Genomic DNA, 20,200 nt, shown 5'->3' with positions numbered 1-20,200 from the left:
TTCTCCTCTCTTCTCTCTCTCTCTCTTTTCCTTACCGCCACATGGATTCAAAATTCACTTAAAGATTGGGAACGAGAACTCTCACGTTTCCTCCATCATTAACTGTGATCTCTCACTTTTTAAAGTCTCCTCGAGTACTCCTACTTCTCCTCCTCCTCCTCCTCTTCTTCTTCTTCTTCTTCTTCTACTAACTTCCTGCCATTTCCTTCGGACATTTCCTGCAGCACTTCATAAGAATGGCCATTAAGAAGAGGAAAAGGATGGAGTTTTTCTTGTAGATTCGATGGCCCCTCGATGAGAATCTACTTCGTCCAACTCTTGTCCTAACTTTGATCTCTCTCTCTCTCTCTCTCTCTCTCTCTCTCTCTCTCTCTTTCTGTTTATAACCTGGAAGACATAATTCAGTTCCTAAGAATGGCTATAAAAAAGGTCCTCTCCCTTGTTATTGTTATTGAAACTTGAAATTGTTCCTTAACGAGATGATTAGGCAATCAAATCAAGTTGTATTTTCCATTATGAAATGTCACAAAATGTTGCTTTTAAGCTATCTCTATTTTTACTTTCTAATTTGATAATGACACTAGACACTGAAATAAGATGAGCGAAATAAGGTATAGTGAAAGGTATTAATGTATTAATCACAATAGGCAGAATTATAGAAGAAAATTGTCTTCCAGAGTTTTCTGACTTTGCTTGGAATGAGTAGAATGGGCACTTCTAATCAGTTACATAACCTGCTATTTATCGAGTAGATAAGATGATATGGGGAACCATAGCCACGAAAAGAGTCATTCTGGAAGAGAGAGAAAGGATGTAGGAAACGTGCTATGTTAATACTGGTTGTTCTTGAAGCCATACAAGGAGGAAGAAAACATTGATATAGAAGATAAAGTGCACTTTTGCGAGAGATAGAGAGTTTAATTTCATCTAAATCTGTTTCGGCAGACATACTACATTTAGGGAACCGTAAATGAAAGATCCAAAGGAGAGAAAAAGAGATGGAGCAGGGGTCGGAATATGAAAGGCCTCATTCAGATAAAAGAGACCTATGAATCATCTTTTGTGAGAGGAGACGAGAATCACTATTCTAATTATCCACTTGAGAGGGATCAACACGGCCCGTGTTTGACCTCTGTGGCCAGGCGAAGTAAATAGAAATGAGACCTTTGGTTTGAAAAAATAAAAAGCAGCAAATTTAATGCTCTTTCCATTGTTTTTGTTAGTTTCACAATGCTTTGATTTTATAATCTCGTTTCATTTCCCTGTTTCCTATTATTTTCCCTCTGTTGAGAGGTATCGCTATCGCTATTTTCGTGGTTAGTTTAATTCATTTTCCTTCCCCCCTCAATTTATTTTTTGCTTTCAAACTTTTCATTGGAAAGCAAAGCAAGAGGGTCCTGAGGCAACCCTCAAGTTCCTCCTCCGCGGAGAGGTTACGCGTTTAGTTCGATTCGCTTGTTTTTTGTCTTTTGTTTGTTTGTCTGTTTGTTGGCGAGATTACCTAAGAAGTTATACGTCGGTTATTATTGGCAGCAATTGATTAGATTGCAGAAGTTTTCGCTCTCGCCTGACTTCCTTTTACGACGATGAGTTTCACAGATGACTTAAGTACTCCCATTACCTGTCTTTGTATCAACTGTCACATTCAGCTACCGTTCATTTGGAAATGACTGATGTAACTAATCTTCTCAAAGCCTTTCCTGCGCAGTTGTGAGAACAGCATTATAAAGAAACTTATTCCTTTTCATTCATCTGTTAGTTCTATAACGTATGAAACTAGCATTTCCAGATAGGAATTGAAAGTCCTTTCCTGTGCAATTGTGAGAAACCATTAAAAAGTACTAGTCTCATTTCATTTATTTATCATTTCTTTAGCGAGCATTAGCGGTTATTCTTCAAAAATATTAATGGTTTGTATTATATTCTTTAAAGAACTGTAATTATAAATGAAGGAATGCCACTTAAAACAAAGTACACATTATTGTTCCTGGGAACTTGAGCCCAAGAAACGTGATGCACTGAGAGGCAAACGCGGTGGTCCCTCAGTACCAACATAAACTAGATACGAAGTGACTGAATATCAAGTAGCATTCACTCAGTATGGCAAAGACAAGGTCCTTATATGTCATGTCTCCATAATTTGCAATTTCTTTCAGAAAATGGACCGGTCGAAGAATGTTCCGCCATTATCGGTAAATTTTCCCAAGAAATAGCCTGTCTAATCACCTCTGGGACTCGTTGTGGACAGGACCAGCGACTAAAGTGGAGTGGAAAAGCCATCAATTAAGAGAGAGAGAGAGAGAGAATGGAACATACTAATATATATATATATATATATATATATATATATATATATATATTATATATGAATAACTTGATCACGAAGTATATAAAACGTGATGCTATGTATAAATAAAGGTGATGCCACGGAGGAAAATTGAAAGGCGAGAAAGCCAAAGTTCTTGGTTTTCTCGCCTTTCAATTTTCCTCCGTGGCATCACCTTTATATTATATATATATATATATATATATATATATATAATATATATAATATTATATATATATATATATATAATAATCTGTATATATGTATACCGCCCATATCATGTATCAATATATATTTTGTATGTATGTCTGCATATATGTATGTATACGTATATTTTATCTATCTATCTCTCTCTCTCTCCTATATATATATATATATATATAATATATATATATATTATATAGTAAATTAATTTTTTTTTATTATATATATATTTATAATTGTATATATATATATATATATATATATATATATATCATATATATATATATATATATATATATATATATATATATATATATATATATATATATATTATAATGTACGTATACATATATGAAAGCAGCTAAAGAAAATGGGAGAGAACTCGTTATTTGTTCTTTGTTGTTAAATCGATTGCGAAGCTTTTCATTAGCACTGCCAGACTTTCAGAAAAGGAGGCATTATTTTGTTTAATTCCATTTTATTTTGTTTATGGTCCTCGGGAGCATTTGAGTCATTGCAGAGAAAATAAGCTCATTATTTTCTCCCACCTACAAACACACGCACACTGCAAGCAACATCCCCCGTAGGGGAGTAGTTCCGTCAGGTCACCTCATGTGGTGCACTGTAAGCATTACTTCAGGTTCTTTGTTCTTTGCAGCGTGCCTTCGGCCCCTAGGCTGCAACCACTTTCGTTCCTTTTACTGTACCTCCTTTCATATTCTCTTTATTCCATCTGACTTTCCAAATTCTCCTAACAATTGATTCATAGTGCAACTGCTTTGAGGTTTTCTTCCTTACAAACCTTTTATTGTCAATTTCCGTTTCAGCGCTGAATGGCCTCATAGGTCCCAGTGCTTGGCCGTTAGCCTAAATTCTAGATTCAATTCAGTTCAATTTTGCAACCAATTTCGATCTTTTGATCTTTTAGAGTAAATGAGACCCGTATCGAAACAAAAATCGAAATAGGTACCTGATGGTTACTCGGGCGTAGTGGTTCTCCACCAATCCGTTAAATCCTGCAGCACCTGACCGCAATATTAACGGGTTAGGTATATTAAGATATCATAACTTGATAAGTAATATTGGCTTTGTTTAGAGAACCTTTTATTTCGCAAACTCTGGAAGTTAAAAAGCTCATACCCTTCCTGGAATTGATGGTAAAAATCTATAGATATTGCTGGAAATAACTTAATTGTATAGAGTATAATATGTATAGACTCTGTCATTACTTTCAGCTCAGGGATAATGTTTTTCATCAAGACTCGATTTTTTTTTCACTAGGTATCTCTCCCGAGCCCCGGAATTCCAGGCGACATATTTTGAATTTGGTTTCTAGCTTTGAATCTATTTATGTAATTTCTAACTTGAACAGTCTTGGTCTCTTCATTTAGCTTTTGGACGTTAACGTCCACAGAATAGGGACCACAAGATGTGTTAAATGGGAAATCAACCACCACGCAGTATACTTACGTTGTTATATTCATTGTTATTCCAATAACGCTATCACGATAATGCATCGAGTTTTTGTATTTATGTTTTTAAATAATTCTCTTATTTTTAATTCAGATTTTTTTAAAGATGAAATTTGTAGATTATTTGACACTTATTAATTACCATTGAGTAAAGACGGTATTCCAACTGTGGAACTTTGCCTTTTTTTGGCTTTTAACGTGAATCTTTTAAGGACTACAGAAGCTTTTCAATACCTTTAATGTGAAAATCTGTTTTGCATCAGTGACTGGCGGGGAAGTCGATTTAAGAATGAAACAGCAGGAACATTGTGGTACTATTTGGTCATGATTGATACCAATCATGGTTACACTGGGCAAATTCAAAATAAGTCTAAAGTAAAGTAGGAAAGGTTTTGAACATTATAAGGGAAAGGATACACAGGATTAACTCGTTAAAATGATTTATGAGTTTTGAAGTTGTGATATATTGCTTTAATTTAATGCGCCGTCTAGTTCTCGCTTGTTCTTTAGGCTTGAATATCTTTGCTATTTTTATATCTGATATTTAGTATAATTCTATCTTTAGATTATATAGATATAAATAGGCAAAAACAAAAGTTGGCTTCATGAAACATTTCTTTAACCGTAGTTCACAACACATCCCGACAAACAACTTGCCATGAGAACTCTGAGTACCCAAGTGTTTCTGAAGAAACCTTCCTTCGGAGAGCGCCTTAACTGACCGCCCAGAAGAGAAGAGAAATTAACCTCATTTAGCCAGCACTGCCAGGGTTTAGGAGGCCATTGACCTAAATAGATGAGGAATAAAGGGTTTAGGTGCCGTCCAGTCCTCTAACGCCTCAAATTTTGTCATCACCATTTCGGGAACGACGCCGCCCTTAACAGTACGGCTTTCACGTTCTACTTTCACGCGAAGAATTTCTATTTCGTATCTTGTGACATTCCAGGAGTTTTATTTTCATTTAAAATGTTTCAATAAACCGTCCTTCTATGATCCTGTTCCCCGTAACCGGAAGTGCCATCGGTGCACCTCACGGGGTACACTGTAGGGATTACTAAAGGTGCTTTGCAGCGTCCCTTCGGCCTCAAGCTGCAACTTTTTTCATTCCTTGTACCGTACCTCCATTCATATTATTTTTCCTCCTTACATTAATATCATAGTGCAACTGAGAGTTTTTCCTCCTGTTACACCTTTCAAACCTACCTATTCTCAATTTCCTTTCCAACTCTGAATGACTTCATAGGTCTCAGTGCTTGGCCTTTGGCCTAAACTTTGTATTCCAGTCCATTCTATAATCCTGTTGGCTGTAATATAATGAAGGATCCAAAGTAGCTTAATATGTAGGAATTGGTCTCACGAATGGCAATATTTCTGTGTTTTTAAGGCTTCATGATAGTTGATTTACCCTCCACTCTGTTCATGCATTTGCCAGAATCCGCACTGAATCCCAAGAAATGACATGAAGCATCTAACCCAACGTGCAATATAATGAGCGAAGTTTCTCTCTCCTGGCGTAGCCCAAACAGCATCATCAACGGAGTTTCCGTGAGAGAAAAGAGGTTGTTGTTTCGTTCATTTGCCTGTTATGCAGCAAGAATGTAAAACTCGTAGATTACTCGTTACCTCCCAGTTCATCGTCTTTAATGATAATTGAGAAAGTTTAGCGGAAGTTTGCATGACGAGCGTGATGAAAGCCGATACGATCTGTGAGGGCAAGTTAAGGCCGAAGATTCTTTATATTACTGTGTGCTTATGTGCATGCAAGCAAAGGCTCGACGGCGACAATATTGCCATTTGTTTGTGTTGTCTTCTCTTTCAACTGCTCTTTTTCTTTATCTTTGTCCCTTCAACGTGTATGGTTTATTATTATATTTCCCTGTCTTGCCACTTTTCATTCCTAAACCTGCTTGGATTTTTACGTCATGTCTTTACATATAGACATACACACACACACACATATATATATACATATATATATTATATATATATATATATATATATATATGTGTGTGTGTGTGTGTGTGTGTGTATGTATGTGTGTGTGTGTGTGTGTGTGTGTGTGTGTGTGTGGGTAAAAACATGACTAAAAATACAAACAGGTATACGAATAAGAATTTTATATATATATATATATATATATATATATATATATATATATATATATATATATATATATATATATATATATATAGTACATACCTGAGGAACCCATTGGCCGAGAACTATTACCGTAAGTAGACCACTTTGTTTAACGTCCTCCTCCGTGAACACGCGCAAACACATATTAGCCATGCAAATACACATCTTGATGAGAGTTCGAGAAAAAGAGGGAAAGCCGTCCAGGGTATTATGTACTAATGAATGGCAGAGTCGGAGGGGTCGTAGGGCTGGAAGATGAGGTCCCCGCTGAGCGGAGGAGAGAATAGCACTCCCGAGTGCATTAGTGTCATGATGTGAGGAAAAATTTCTCCTCTTCACAGTGAGGAAGCCCACGTCGCATCTTAATGTAGGAAAGTTGGCCTTCAGATGACAAAAAAGCAAAAATAAGAACCCTAAAGGCGGCATATGAATTTCACTGAGAGTTCGGCTGCGCTGCAAAGATGGAGAAGCGAGTTTTCTGTTCAGGTCGACTGACAGTTTTCCAAGATTCGGAAATAATGGAAGCCAGAATTTTCCTAATGGATTTTTTCATGAAGGCAATTACTGACTAAGCGGGATAATGACTCGCTGCGAATGAAATTTACAAAAGCCTGCTAAATTAGAGACCGAGAGTTGCTGTTTAAGAAAGCCTCTGATATACAAAGGAGTTACTTTTTGTATTCTATCGTTGTTGGCGATAAAGTGTTATAGATTTTCCTTTAAACATGAGTAGGAACATGCCAACAACAAAACAAATGGAAACTGAAGTTTCTAAAGAATGCTCATTTGTAGCCTTGTGAGGCAGATGCAAAATAATTTGGAAATCGTGTCAAGTGAAACCAGCCTCAAGATCGGCTCTTGATTGTCTCGGTCTGAATTCGATTCCCGGGCTGTAGATTGTGGGACATTCGAGCGTTAGGTTAATTCCAAGTGGAATACTTTCGAGACTTGATGTCTGGATTCCAGGTCCATCGACAAACCCGACCGGCTAAGTTGAATTCCACCAAGTTACGTTAAAATTACTCTCTCCTACGATGTGTTTGTTACATATAATGAAAGCTTGAGAAATTCCTCTTAACAACGATACATTCCCAAATATATGAAGTCGCACAGTTGAGATACACTTGATTTTATTTGGCAGATAGATCCTGATAGTCCAGTGCTGACTGATATCTTCCTAAAGCTGACTTAAATAATGTCTTAAACGCATCTATAATAAAAAAGTCCAAATGGATCTTGTGTGTCCTTCTCTGGGTGACAGTAGGAATGACATGACCAGTTTGTCCGCCCGGGTGGGGCTGGGTATGAAGGGGTAGGGGAGGCATAAACCCTCATACTGCAAACCTATTTGTCCGCCCCAGGTGGGGGCGAAGTAGGAAGGAGATCGGGAGGGTAGCAGAGACAGCAGCTCCGGGTTCCAGTGCGCGTAGCGCATCCAACAAGCTCGTTAATAGTTATATTACCAAATATTAACTGCTTCGAATACTCACGGCCACAGTTGTTTTAAAGTCTGATAGCCGTGACAGAGGATGTAGAGAGAGAGAAAGAACAGTTACCTACGGCATAAATCATGATATAGCGACCACCGTATGGGGGGGGGGGGGGGGGCGTAGCGCCGTCATGCGGTGCACTGTGGGCATCAGTTAAGGCTCTTTGGATCCTGCCTTCGGCCCCCTACCTGTAACCCCTTTCGTTCCTATTACTGTACCTCTTTTCATATTCTCTTTCCTCCATCTTTCTTTCCAACTCTCCTAACAATTGATCCAAAGTGAAACAGCGAGGTTTTCTTCCCGTTACACCTTTCGTACATTTTACTGACAATTTCCTATGAATGACCTCATTGGTCCCAGTGCTTGGCTTTTGGCCTTAGTTTTATGTTCAATTCAGTTCATGATAATACGACCATTGACGACTTAAACATCAACTGCTTGAGAGCCTTACTCTACCCGAAAAATAGAGTGATAGGTCCCATTTTCTCAATAAAATCAGAATCGTAATTTTGCATCTCTTATCTTTCTGTTTTTTTCGGCAAAAAGTCTTCATAAACTTAAGGAAAAGTGTAGTATTTGCTTGAACTTCTAAACTAGAAAAATGTTAGCGTAATTAATGATTGCAACGTCTATCAAGAAGAGGTCATTCATTCTTTTGCCAAATCTCATTTGTCAGTTCTTTTCCGAGAAGCCAGGAAGCAAAACGGTTCCCTCATTAGTGAGGAAATGGCAGGTCTCGCGTCGTTAATGAGGAATTAATGCGTATCTCTTCTTTTTCGTTTAGTCACGACTGTCGTGTAAGAAATGATTGTCCATTTTGTGTACAATAAGACGATTACTGGATAATTGCAGCTATTAATTTAACTTGATGACACCAACAACCGTAGATTCATCAGCGTCTTTTTGCACAGATATGCCAAAAAGGAGCCCGAAAAGAAGGTTGTTCGAAGGCTTAATGAATCCTAGCACTGGCTGAAGAATCATTAGACGTTCAACATTTGAAAACTTGTTTCATCAATTATCATTAATTTGTCATAGAATTCATTACCAGTTTCCCTGGGGCGCCCTTTCCCTCTTGTTTACACCAAGACCTCACCAACCGAGAGGAGACCGTTTGTGTTCGAATGGAGTTCGACCATGGCCATGGTTCGACACTCCTGTAGGTCGCAGAATGCTGTATTGAACGGCGAATGAATTAAGGTGTGAAATGCAATTTGTGCGTTGCACCCGACTGAACATGCAGGCCAGCAGCTGTTGCTTACTATACATGGATGGTCATTAGCTCTCGGAAACTGGTCATTTATAGACTCTTTTGTTTTGTCTGACAGTTCATGACTAGTTTTTGGGCAGTCTGAAAGTTCCTTGCTGTATATACCTTCAATACCGAATTTCTAATCTTCTGAATGCAATGAAATTGGTGTGTGCTTTTCAGTTTTTTGTGGCACACAACACACACTAATATATATATATATATATATATATATATATATATATATATATATATATAATATATATATAAAGATAAAAGGCAAATAAACACTATTTTGAAATAGTGTTTTATGGGCCTTCTATCTTCATATTATACTGTTGTATATATATATATATATATATATATATATATATATATATATATATATATATATATATATATATATATATGTGTGTGTGTGTGTGTGTGTGTGTGCATGTATGCGTAGGATTATCACCATATCAAAATGAGATATTGCTAATGGGAACTTTGATTACTCATGTTATGATTTTATTTAGTATATATAATGTATGGTGTAAATTTATAAATTTCAGTCGGCTGCTTTTCTGTAGCAAATGGGTGAACTACTTTCCTTCTCTCAGTCTGTTGTTTTTGTCGACCTGAAACTGAGAACAGTTCAGTGCCTCTTCCCGGGCGGTCCATTATAGCACGTTATCCTATCCGTCCTCTCTCTCCTCTCTCTCCTTCTCTATCCCTTTCAGCTATCTAGGACTCCTTGTCCCTTCCCTTCTTCACATCATTAACCTCAATGTCATTCTTCATGTTCACAATCATTACTTGTTATCCTTTCTTTCCTTTCTCTCTGCAGATAATTTCTTTGTCTAGTTGTTGCTATTGCAGATATCCTTCGTTCTAGTTGTCCATAATATGTTATATTACGTAGAAGAGACCTGTTTTCGCATACGGTGCTCATCATTTTCTCCCAAACTCCAGGGAACAACGCGTAAAGCAAATTTTCTTCGCTTCTTGGCTTCTTGCATATTTCCTTTCGTTCTCTCATTCTTCTCTCCATCTTTTCATCACCCTCTTTGATCATTTCTCCTTCCCTTCCGTCTTTTTCTTTTACACGCAAAAGTCATTCACTTATTGCTCCGCCTATTATTATTTTCTGTATTTTCCTCTTCCTTCAATTCTTTATTCTTTGTCACTATCTGTATTCGTCTCGTTCTTCCCCCTTACCTGAACTTACTTCGTCCGTCTTCTTTTCACTCAGAATTATATTCCTTGTACATTTTTCATCCAATCTCCCTCTTCTCATCATTTCCATATCACTCATCTTCTTTTCTTCCCTTCCCGGCTGCCTGAGCGAGGATATCGAGTATCCAACCCTCGGCCAACCTTCACCTTACCTTGGAGAGAGCATAACACCATTGCCACCACTCACTGAGTCAAAAGCCCCATGGGAGACATCGCCAATCACCCAGGAGAATTGAAAACCTTCTTTTAAATTATTTAATCATACGACTTCAACAAGAATCTACCCATTCACACTCGTTTTTCTAAGGGATTGCCACCGTTCCATGGTAATACATAGGAATATATTTTGTATATGTTTCGATGTTGTGGTGGAAAGGATGCCTCATATTGTTTTTTTTTTTTTTATTGAAGGCAAGGTTAGAATGTATAAGTACATTCTAACCTTGAATGTGTTGAGTTGCTAGATGGTATGTATTGTGCAAGAGGACTTGATTGGGCAAGAAATGTAAAAATGTGTAGAATTGGTGACAATGTTAGTGCGATTGGGAGGATGGTTCAAAATGTTGTGCTAGTTCGGTCATGTTACAAGGAGTTACAGGGATTAGGGTGTCTCAAAGACTTGTTAGTCCATCCGTGGAGACATCGTGTGCTCACTAATATCTAGGAGCAGGTTTTACTGTTCATTCACAGTGTTCTAATGATTTTGTCTAGCTTTATTATAAACTCTTCCACACTGTTGCTGTTGACAACTGCTGGTGGAGAGAGTGGAGGACGAATGGCCGGTGGTAATATGGTAGTATGTCAGAAGGAGAGAGGAGAGAGAAACCAAGAAAATGTCAAATAGACTGTTGAAGTAAGTATATAAAAAAGATTTAAATCTTTAGGAAACATGAGAGTGCGTACAAAGTAGAGGTAACAGGTACAGTGTGTACCATGCAGTTTGAGGAGCTGCTGAATGATCCATTTGTATGGGTACATGTCACAGCTAGTGCTGTAGAAGTTTCCAACTTAAAGGTTCAGCCACGATTCAGTAAAAGTATGACTGAGGCAATGAACTCACACACACGTATATATATATATATATATATATATATATATATATATATATATATATATATAATAAATATATGTATATATTTTATTCGAGCCACAAATGTCCTTTAATATCTATTTCGCTTTACCTCGAAATTGATATATTTTCATATGTGTAAACCGAAGGGGAATTTTTTAGTTGTTAATAATTTCGTCCTCTCGTGGGATCGAACCTCAAGACGACAGTGACGTTATCGATAACGTCACTGTCGTCTTGATTTCGTCTCTGTCCGCTGGACGGTGGTTCGATCCCACAAGAGGACGAAATTATTATCAACTAAAAAATTCCTCTTCGGTTTAGATATATGAAAATATATCAATTCAGAGGTAGAGCGAATTAGATATTAAAAGACATTTGTAGCTCGAATGATTTATATGAATAACAGTGATGTGATAATTATTCATATATATATATATATATATATATATATATATATATAATATATATATATATATATATATACATTCACACATATATATGTGTGTGTGTATGTAAAATACAATTCACTGATCGGTCAGTGGCAAAATCCCGAGCTCCCTCAGGATCTAGTTACGTGCGAATTGTCAGCGGCGCCTTCCATTTTGGCTGTATGTTAAACTGTCTAGACTTATCGATCTTTTGGGCAGCCCACGGACGTGGCATGGTAGGCATATGCTGACAAATGCACACAAGAAGGCGTAGAGGAGGCCCCTATGTGTTACCTGACAGAATAAATGAATAGATCGGTATATCATTTGCAGGCACAATGGACTAGAAAAACTGGATTCTGGATTAGAGACAATTAATTTTTACTTTCATCAGTCAAAGATAGTATCCTTTGACTACAATAGTTTAACGGGACATGTCTTGTTATACTGGTGGAAAATCTAAATTAGCAATGGCATTAAGGCTTCAAAAAATGAAACTACGTTATCGTGACTCCGGCTTCAAACAAATGGATATCATTAAACAAGGTGTTATTCAGTTCGTCCAGCTTTTTTCTATCATTAATTAAAAGAAAACATTGAAATGTGGACTTCATAGTTATTAAGATTAACTAGTAATCTAGTATGTAATTTAACTTTTTCCCTAATAAATTACTAAATTTTTTAAGGGAAAACGCGCGCTCATGCACACACATACACACACACACACATATATATATAAATATATATAATTATACTATATATATATATACACACATATATATATATATATATATATATATATATATATATATATATATATATATATATATATATATATATATATATATATATATATATATATATATATATATATATATATATATATATATATATAACCACATGCAATGACATTAACATTTTTTACATCCAAAACTATTAAGCCACAAATATTGTTTAATATTCAGTCCACTATACCTCGGGAACAAATTACACCAAAGGATAATTATAATTGATAAGTGCTTCGTTACTTGTGGGATTCGAACCGCTGCTCGGCTTAAAAACAATGGTGTGCAATGACCTTTACCACCGAACCATCAATAGAGGTATAAGTTGTTACCGATTCTGCTGTTCTTATACCTTGCCGAATTCAGGTTTTGTACTTGGTATCGATATCAGCATATTGTATATATGCATACTATATAATATGTAGAGCGAATTGGATATCAAAGGACATTTGTAGCCTAATGCTTTTATATGAATCACGGTGATGTGATAAAAATTCACACACACACACACACACACACACACACACACATAAATATATATATATATATATGACTGTAATCAGCGGCTGGCTCGTTCAAGCAATTTCCCAATGCCTGTAAGCACTGTGATTTTCTAGCTTACTTTCCTAATCTGTTTCTCAATTGTTAATGTGATTGCAAAGCATTACATTATTTTGTTTTCAGTATTTTCCTGTTTAGTTCCTTGGTTCTTATTAATCATTTTCAATTTTCTTCCCCATTTCCTTTCGTTTTATATTCAATTTAATTCGCAGTTCTTTTACAAGGTACGCAAGCTTTCGAAAACTGTCCTGAAACTGAAGTGAAGGATACATCTGTATAAAAGTACAAAAAGACGCACAATCATAGATTGTTGAACGGGCATATTATGCTCAAATAAGGTAAAGCGCCTCAGCGGCGTGGTTGGTATGGTATTAGCGTCCCACCTCGGTGGTCGCGGGTTCTATTCTCGGCCATTCCATTGAGGAGTGAGAGATGTGTATTTCTGGTGATAGAAGTTCACTCTCGACGCGTTTCGGAAGTCACGTAAAGCCGTTGGTCCCGTTGCTGAATAACCACTGGTTCCATGCAACGTAAAAACACCATACAAACAAACAACTAAGGTAAAAGTCAGTACAATATATTTAACACGAGATAAATCTACGATCAAGGCATGAGAGTGTGAGTGTACGCCAAAGATACTAGGCTATAGTAAACATATGCAAATTTCTCAATGAGCTTAATAAATGTTAGTGTTTTTTTGTATACTCATTTGTCAATAAAGTAACAACTACGCACATACTCTTGCTTAAAGAAAATCATATAGAATGGGCAATCGTTTATCTCGAGCAGAATTCATGACCAGTCTTCAGTAGGGAATAATTTAAGAGGAGATTAACTGCTTATCAGACTTAACTTCCAACCTATACGTATAAACACACATACACAGATATGTATGCATATGTACATGCATTCATGCATTTATACATAATACATATATATATATATAGAATGTATATATATATATATATATACTATATATATATATACACTCACATACACACACACACATTCATGATTATATGTGTGTGTGTGTGTGTGTGTGTGTGTGTGTGTGCAGTTTGCAGGGAAGATTTTAATAACCAACTCATTCTCTTACTTGAAAATAAATCCCCCGAGCTTATCTGAAAAATGGACTGGAGAGAGAAAACGGAAAGAAATGACGTCAACTTTTGCACAAACAAATGAAACCTTCGATAACAGGAGAGAGCATAAAAACAAAATGTGATTAACTGATAAAATCAAGAGAGAAATAATATATTCATGGAAGCCCTGATGTCCCCTCATTTTGTCATTATGGTTTTTTCTTTTGTCTTGCTGTTTATTTTAGCCATCTCGATTCCGTCACCAAAGAATAAATATTTGTTGGTAGGGTTGATGCTCTAAGGGATGTTTATTCTGTCTTCTATTTTAGTTGTTCTCGTCCGGAAAATCTGTCCTGGTTACAAGTCAAGTTATTAATATTGTAGGTGTTTCGCAGAATCTTCTGTATAATAATAATAATGTAGAATCTGGAAAAGGAAACCGAGCAGATTCCCGAAAGCTATCCTTAAAGTTTTTAATTTAGTTATATGTACGTTTGCATAACTGTAGATTTGTTTCCCCATTTGTAGACTCGTCCTACTATGAGTATTTTTATAATAATAATAATAATAATAATAATAATAATAATAATAATAATAATAATAATAATAATAATAATAATAATAATAATAATAATAATAATAATAATAATAATATAGTTTCAGAAGACGCACTAAAAATGTGGGTTTACTCCTTAAAGTACAAATATGTTATGGAACAAATTGCCTCACAAATATTCTTGCAATTGCATGTGACCGATTTCATCACAAAAGGTGCAAGAGTACTCCAGACGTCCTTCATGAGCAAGCGCTCATACGTGAATCTCAGGCAACCTTTTCATTTATTATATATTTCATGGCGTATTTTCTCGACATTCTAGTTTTGCGGAGGACTCTTCAGGTGAGAGTTTTAATGATTTTCCCTCCTTGTATCCTTCTCTCACGCTCTGCTCTTCTCTCCTCCAACAGCTAAGGGCTGCATGCCGGATAAGAAGCCAAGTCAAGACCGGATTAAGACGCAGACGAAGGAGCAGAAGGACGACAAGGCAAAAGAAGCAACTCCCAAAGAGAAGGATAAAAAATAAGGTAGGTGACCTCTGTGTTTTTATCTGTCATCCGTAGGAGGGTGTAGTGCCGTCAGTGCACCTCACGCGGTGCAGTGTAGGCGTTCCTTCAGGTTCTTTGCAGCGTCCCTTCGGCCTCTAGCTGCAGCCCCTTTCATTCCTTTTACTGTACCTCCGTTCATATCCTTTCTTCCATCTAACTTTCCACCCTCTCCTAACAATTGATTCGCAGTGCAACTGCGAGGGTTTCCTCCTGTTGCACCTTTCAAACCTCTTACCTCTCAATTTTCCTTTCAGCGCCGAATGACCTCATAGGTCCCTACGTTTCGCCTTTGGCCTATATTCTATCTTATATTTCATCTACTATACCCACGTCTGAATCTATTTTTTCTATGTGGATGCAGGGATGAGATAAATGAGTGAAAGAGCAGAGGCTGTTGAAGCAAGTTTGCATATATGAGGAGAGATGAGAGAAGAGGAGAAATACTGGATGTCTGAGGGAGAGCGGCTACGCGGTGATAGCGGAGAGAAGTTGCAGAACCTGTTGGCAAAGCCTGAATGGACTATGCCAGAGGTGGCCAAGCAGTCGATCGCTGTTCCCCCACAATTCTATATATACAAACAAAAACATGAGCATATATATAAATATATATATATATATATATATATATATATATATATATATATATTATATATATATACATCTGAGGCAATTGCTCTCATGTTTTATCGTACTACGGTGCTATATGAAATGTTTTCCACACGTAATAATATGTGATTGTGTAGTATGGTAGATCGTAAAAGAGTTTCAGTCTTTAGAGTAGGTCTCGGAGTCCAAAAGTCCCTGGACTATGCAATAAGAGAGAGCTGAATGTGAGATTTTTGATAATTAGTTGGAGAATGGGTTGGTGTAGTTCATTGCTAAGAAAGACGCTTTAGGGATCTAGAAGCTGCATACTATAGGTATATATATATATATATATATATATATAATATATATATATATATATATATATATATATATATATATATATATATATATATATATATATATATAATATATATATAAGAGGAGCGTTTAAGTGGAAGTGCAACAAGAATGTGTGCATCAGAAACTGGAAATACTCTCTAGGTGCTTATCTGCCTGCTTAGAATGTGTAAAGTATGGTTGAATGACAGGAAAATGAAATTAGATACGAAGGCCATCCGCTTTATAGGTTAAAAGACACATACGCATAGATGCTTAAGTAAACCCGCACACATATACCTACCCTCTCTCTCTCTCTCTCTCTCTCTCTCTCATGGGCGTCCGCAGTATATCTTCCAAGAGGAGGCAAATTATATATATGTGGTATAAATATATATATATACATATATATATTATATATATTATATATATATAATTATATATATTTTACAGTGGGAATTGGCGAAAGTGCCAATTAATAATAAGTGAAGGCAAGAATGCGATAAAGAAACAAAATACAAATGTTTTTACAATTGACTTTGTTTTTTTTATAGTCCCATGATAGTGGCTTTCAGCTTGAATTCAAAATAAAATTTTCTGGAAAGAACAAGTTCAGTTAGCCCCCAATAACGGTACAACAAAATATTATACAATACATAATGATACCTTTAATTTACATAAATTGCAAAAGAATATTATTGTTAAAAAATGGAAGGAAAACAAGAAAGTGATGTTAGTTAACTGAATAAAATTTGTAATTTATTATGAAGGAAATTCACGGGGTGGGGGCAAAGCTTGGGCCCTCTTGCCCCTTTGTGCGGGCGCCCATTGCTTCTCTCTCTCTTCTCTTCTCCTCATTCTATCTCTCTCTCTCTTCTCTCTCTCTATATATTATAATGTATATTATATTATATATGGATATATATAATACATATATACGGATATTTAAATTATTATTTTATTAATATTTAATTATATATATTAATATGTATATATATATATTATTATTCATATATTTATATATATATGAATACACACACATACGCCTACATACATACGTATATATATTATATATATATATATATATATATATATATATATATATATATATATATTTTATATTATATTAGATATATAACGTGGCTGATTGAAGGTTCTTAGTGATCAAGGGTTAGACGAAAAGCTCCCGTTATTAATATGTATTCTTTTAATACACATTTTTACATCAAGTGTGGGACTATTATTTTTACTTCATATATAATTATATATAGTATATATATTAAATTATATAATATATATATTATATATATAATTATATATATCTTGGGTTGTACGTGTTTGTAGTGTGTAGCTTGCGCTTTTTAACCTAACAAGCCAAGTTGTGTTTAACTCGTCAGTTTAGTGGCCGAAAATTTTGGTATGAGATTAAAATTATAAAAAAGAACCAATTCAACTTTCACCCTTTAACACCTTCATTTTGATAGAAAGGGCTTAGTGCGCCATGACAGCTGGCATTCCTCGTTGAGTCACCCCTCATCTATGCAAGACCACCTAAAGTTTCATTCGTTGTTGCTCAATTCCTTTGTTGGAATCAAAATCTTTTTTCTGTGAATATATTTGTAACATCTGTTCCAAGCAATCTAAAGATTTATGTAGACGCACTTACACCAAGAAGAGGAAAAGTATCCGTTAAAACTTCTCAGGATAACTCGTAACAAAGATAACGGAAAAGAAAATATAAACACTAACTTCTTATGCAGCTTTATTATATAATTAAGTTAAAATGTAGCGTAACCCTCTAAAGTCTGATAAAAAAAAAATTCTTACACATAAACGTAAAGATATAAAGATGTTATAAATCATGGGATTCATACTAATTTTCCAATACACAAAAAACACTTTAAGCAAGTAAAGTTCATTTGCACCCTCAAAGAATATGAGCAACTCTAATACGGCTTGCAGAAGGCCAATGAATAGTAGTAGAGCACTTTAACGCCTCCCTACTGAACACCACTGAAATTTCTCTCATGGCGTAACCCAAGATGAAGTGCCAGAGAAGTGGGCCCTGAATTGTATCTGCATTTTTAGACGAATTTTGTAAAAAGCAAATCCATTCTAGAATTTCAAACACTCGAAACGCATCAACACTTGAAAGAGGAAGCCAAAAATGGAGCCAGGATTTCTAACGGTACACTCAAAACACAAGGCAACACATCAAACCACACCCAACACAACAACACACAAACACAATATATATATATATATATATATATATATATAGTATATATATATTATATATAATATTATACTATATTTATTTATTATATATAATATTTATTTATATTATTGGAGAGAAAGGCCATTATTTAGCCATATGATTTTTTACAGTATTATTCCCCTTTAATACTTACGTTTTTCTCATAATTTCTTGTTTTCTTATATAGAAATTTTTCCTCATATGAAAGTGGCTTTATTTGGTCTGAAGTAGCCTCTCTTCTCTCCTATCTCCTCTGTCTTTCCATATTATTTATATTATATATTATATTATATTTATATATTAAATATATTATATATAATATTATATAAAATAATATATATATGGTATGATATGTACATACATACATCATATATATATATATTAATATATATTATATTATACTATTATATAATAATATATATATAAATATATATTATAATATTATATAATATATATATATATATATCATATACGTGAGTGTTTGCAGCCATGCCATTCTTTGCTAACAAACAGCTGAAAAGAAAACGATGACATAACGGTGGCGGATAATTAAGAAGTATTTCCCCGTCATTGTTTACCTTCCATTTAGCTTTGACACCGTTTCTTTAAAAGGCGCCAACTCTGCTCGGGATAAAAGCAACCTGAAGTAACTCCTCGACGTGAATGGGATAAACAAAAATGAAGCACACCATCCTTTATGCAATGCCATTGAAATGTACCATTGCCGCTAAAGGGTGGATGTCGCCCTGGGTTCGCGCTAATGCTTCTCTGGTGTTGAATTCTAATTCTGATTTATGACTGCAGGTGATTGTTAGTACGTTCTTATCCTGGGGATCCTGCCTCTCCTGGGTGGGGCACTGAGAGAAATTGCGCCTCTGTTATGAAGATGGAAAGGCTTTTCTTACTGCGCCCTCCCATCAATATATTAGACTTCTGGATTTCTTTAACTTCAACAATACCTGTGAGATCCCCCACCTCCCGAGTTCCTCGCGACCCTGCCCACCTTCTGACGGCAGCCTCATCTATAATCACTTAGTACATTCCAGGATATAGTTTTATGAAATATCAGGAATAATAATAATTGACTTTGTGCATTGCCTGACGGCTAGCTTTTATTGTTAATTTTCTAAACAAATACGGCTTCATGAATCTGTTGTCAATGACTTTTCAACTTTTCAAGAGATGTTTTGTAGATGAGAGGCAGAACGCTATCTTTTTGGATGGGACACCTGAAATGGAAAAGGCTGGATGTCGTTAAAAATCCCCCGTTTATTTTGCTTTGAATTATGGAGCGAGGTTTTCATTTTCTTCAGAATTCTTGGAAAATTATGAACTTGGAAAATTATATTTCTCATATCAGAATATGAAATATATATACATATAAATATACATACTATACAAATATAAAGACTGTTCTCGCCGTGACTGGAAGTAAGAGTTAGACTTGCTATCGACCATTTATGATGATGGTTGTCATTAAATGTACGAAGTGAACGTTTTCGTGTTGCTTTCTCGAGTGGAAGATCAGTTGCAGAGTCCTTAATCAGATGAAGTTTTCACACAAGGAATAAATAGTTTTATACTATGATAATTCTAATGGGAAATCTTTCAGTAGGTAGTTTTTTTCTTTTTTTGTATATCGTGTAAGTTCTCACCTATGTATATATTTTACATCGTGTAACCTCTCTCCTGTGTATGAAGACTGGCCAATTTTATATATTTGTTGCACTTCATTCTTTTAAACGTTTTACCGTTTATTGAGATTTTTCTGCCGAACACCACCCAAGTCTTTTGCCTCTCCATTGGCTATGATTACTCAAAGATTTTCTAAACTAACGGAAAAGATCATGAACTTGAAACCGGTGAACATGAGTGACCATAGAGTACC

At 35.5% G+C, this 20,200-nt stretch overlaps 1 long non-coding RNA gene across 1 annotated transcript in view; it reads left to right on the top strand.

Moving 5' to 3' along the window:
- The window catches only part of LOC135196255 (uncharacterized), a 111,931-nt gene that overhangs the window by 77,846 nt on the left and 13,885 nt on the right, over nucleotides 1-20,200 (top strand). Inside the window, exon 2 of the long non-coding RNA XR_010310352.1 lies at nucleotides 14,994-15,110. This is a non-coding gene — a long non-coding RNA (uncharacterized LOC135196255). The remainder of the gene's footprint in view (nucleotides 1-14,993; nucleotides 15,111-20,200) is intronic.

This window comes from Macrobrachium nipponense, chromosome 17 (assembly GCF_015104395.2).
Source record: "Macrobrachium nipponense isolate FS-2020 chromosome 17, ASM1510439v2, whole genome shotgun sequence".
Lineage (NCBI taxonomy): Eukaryota > Metazoa > Arthropoda > Malacostraca > Decapoda > Palaemonidae > Macrobrachium > Macrobrachium nipponense.
The sequence above is the reverse complement of the archived record's forward strand: the minus strand, read 5'-3'. Positions and strand labels throughout refer to the sequence as shown.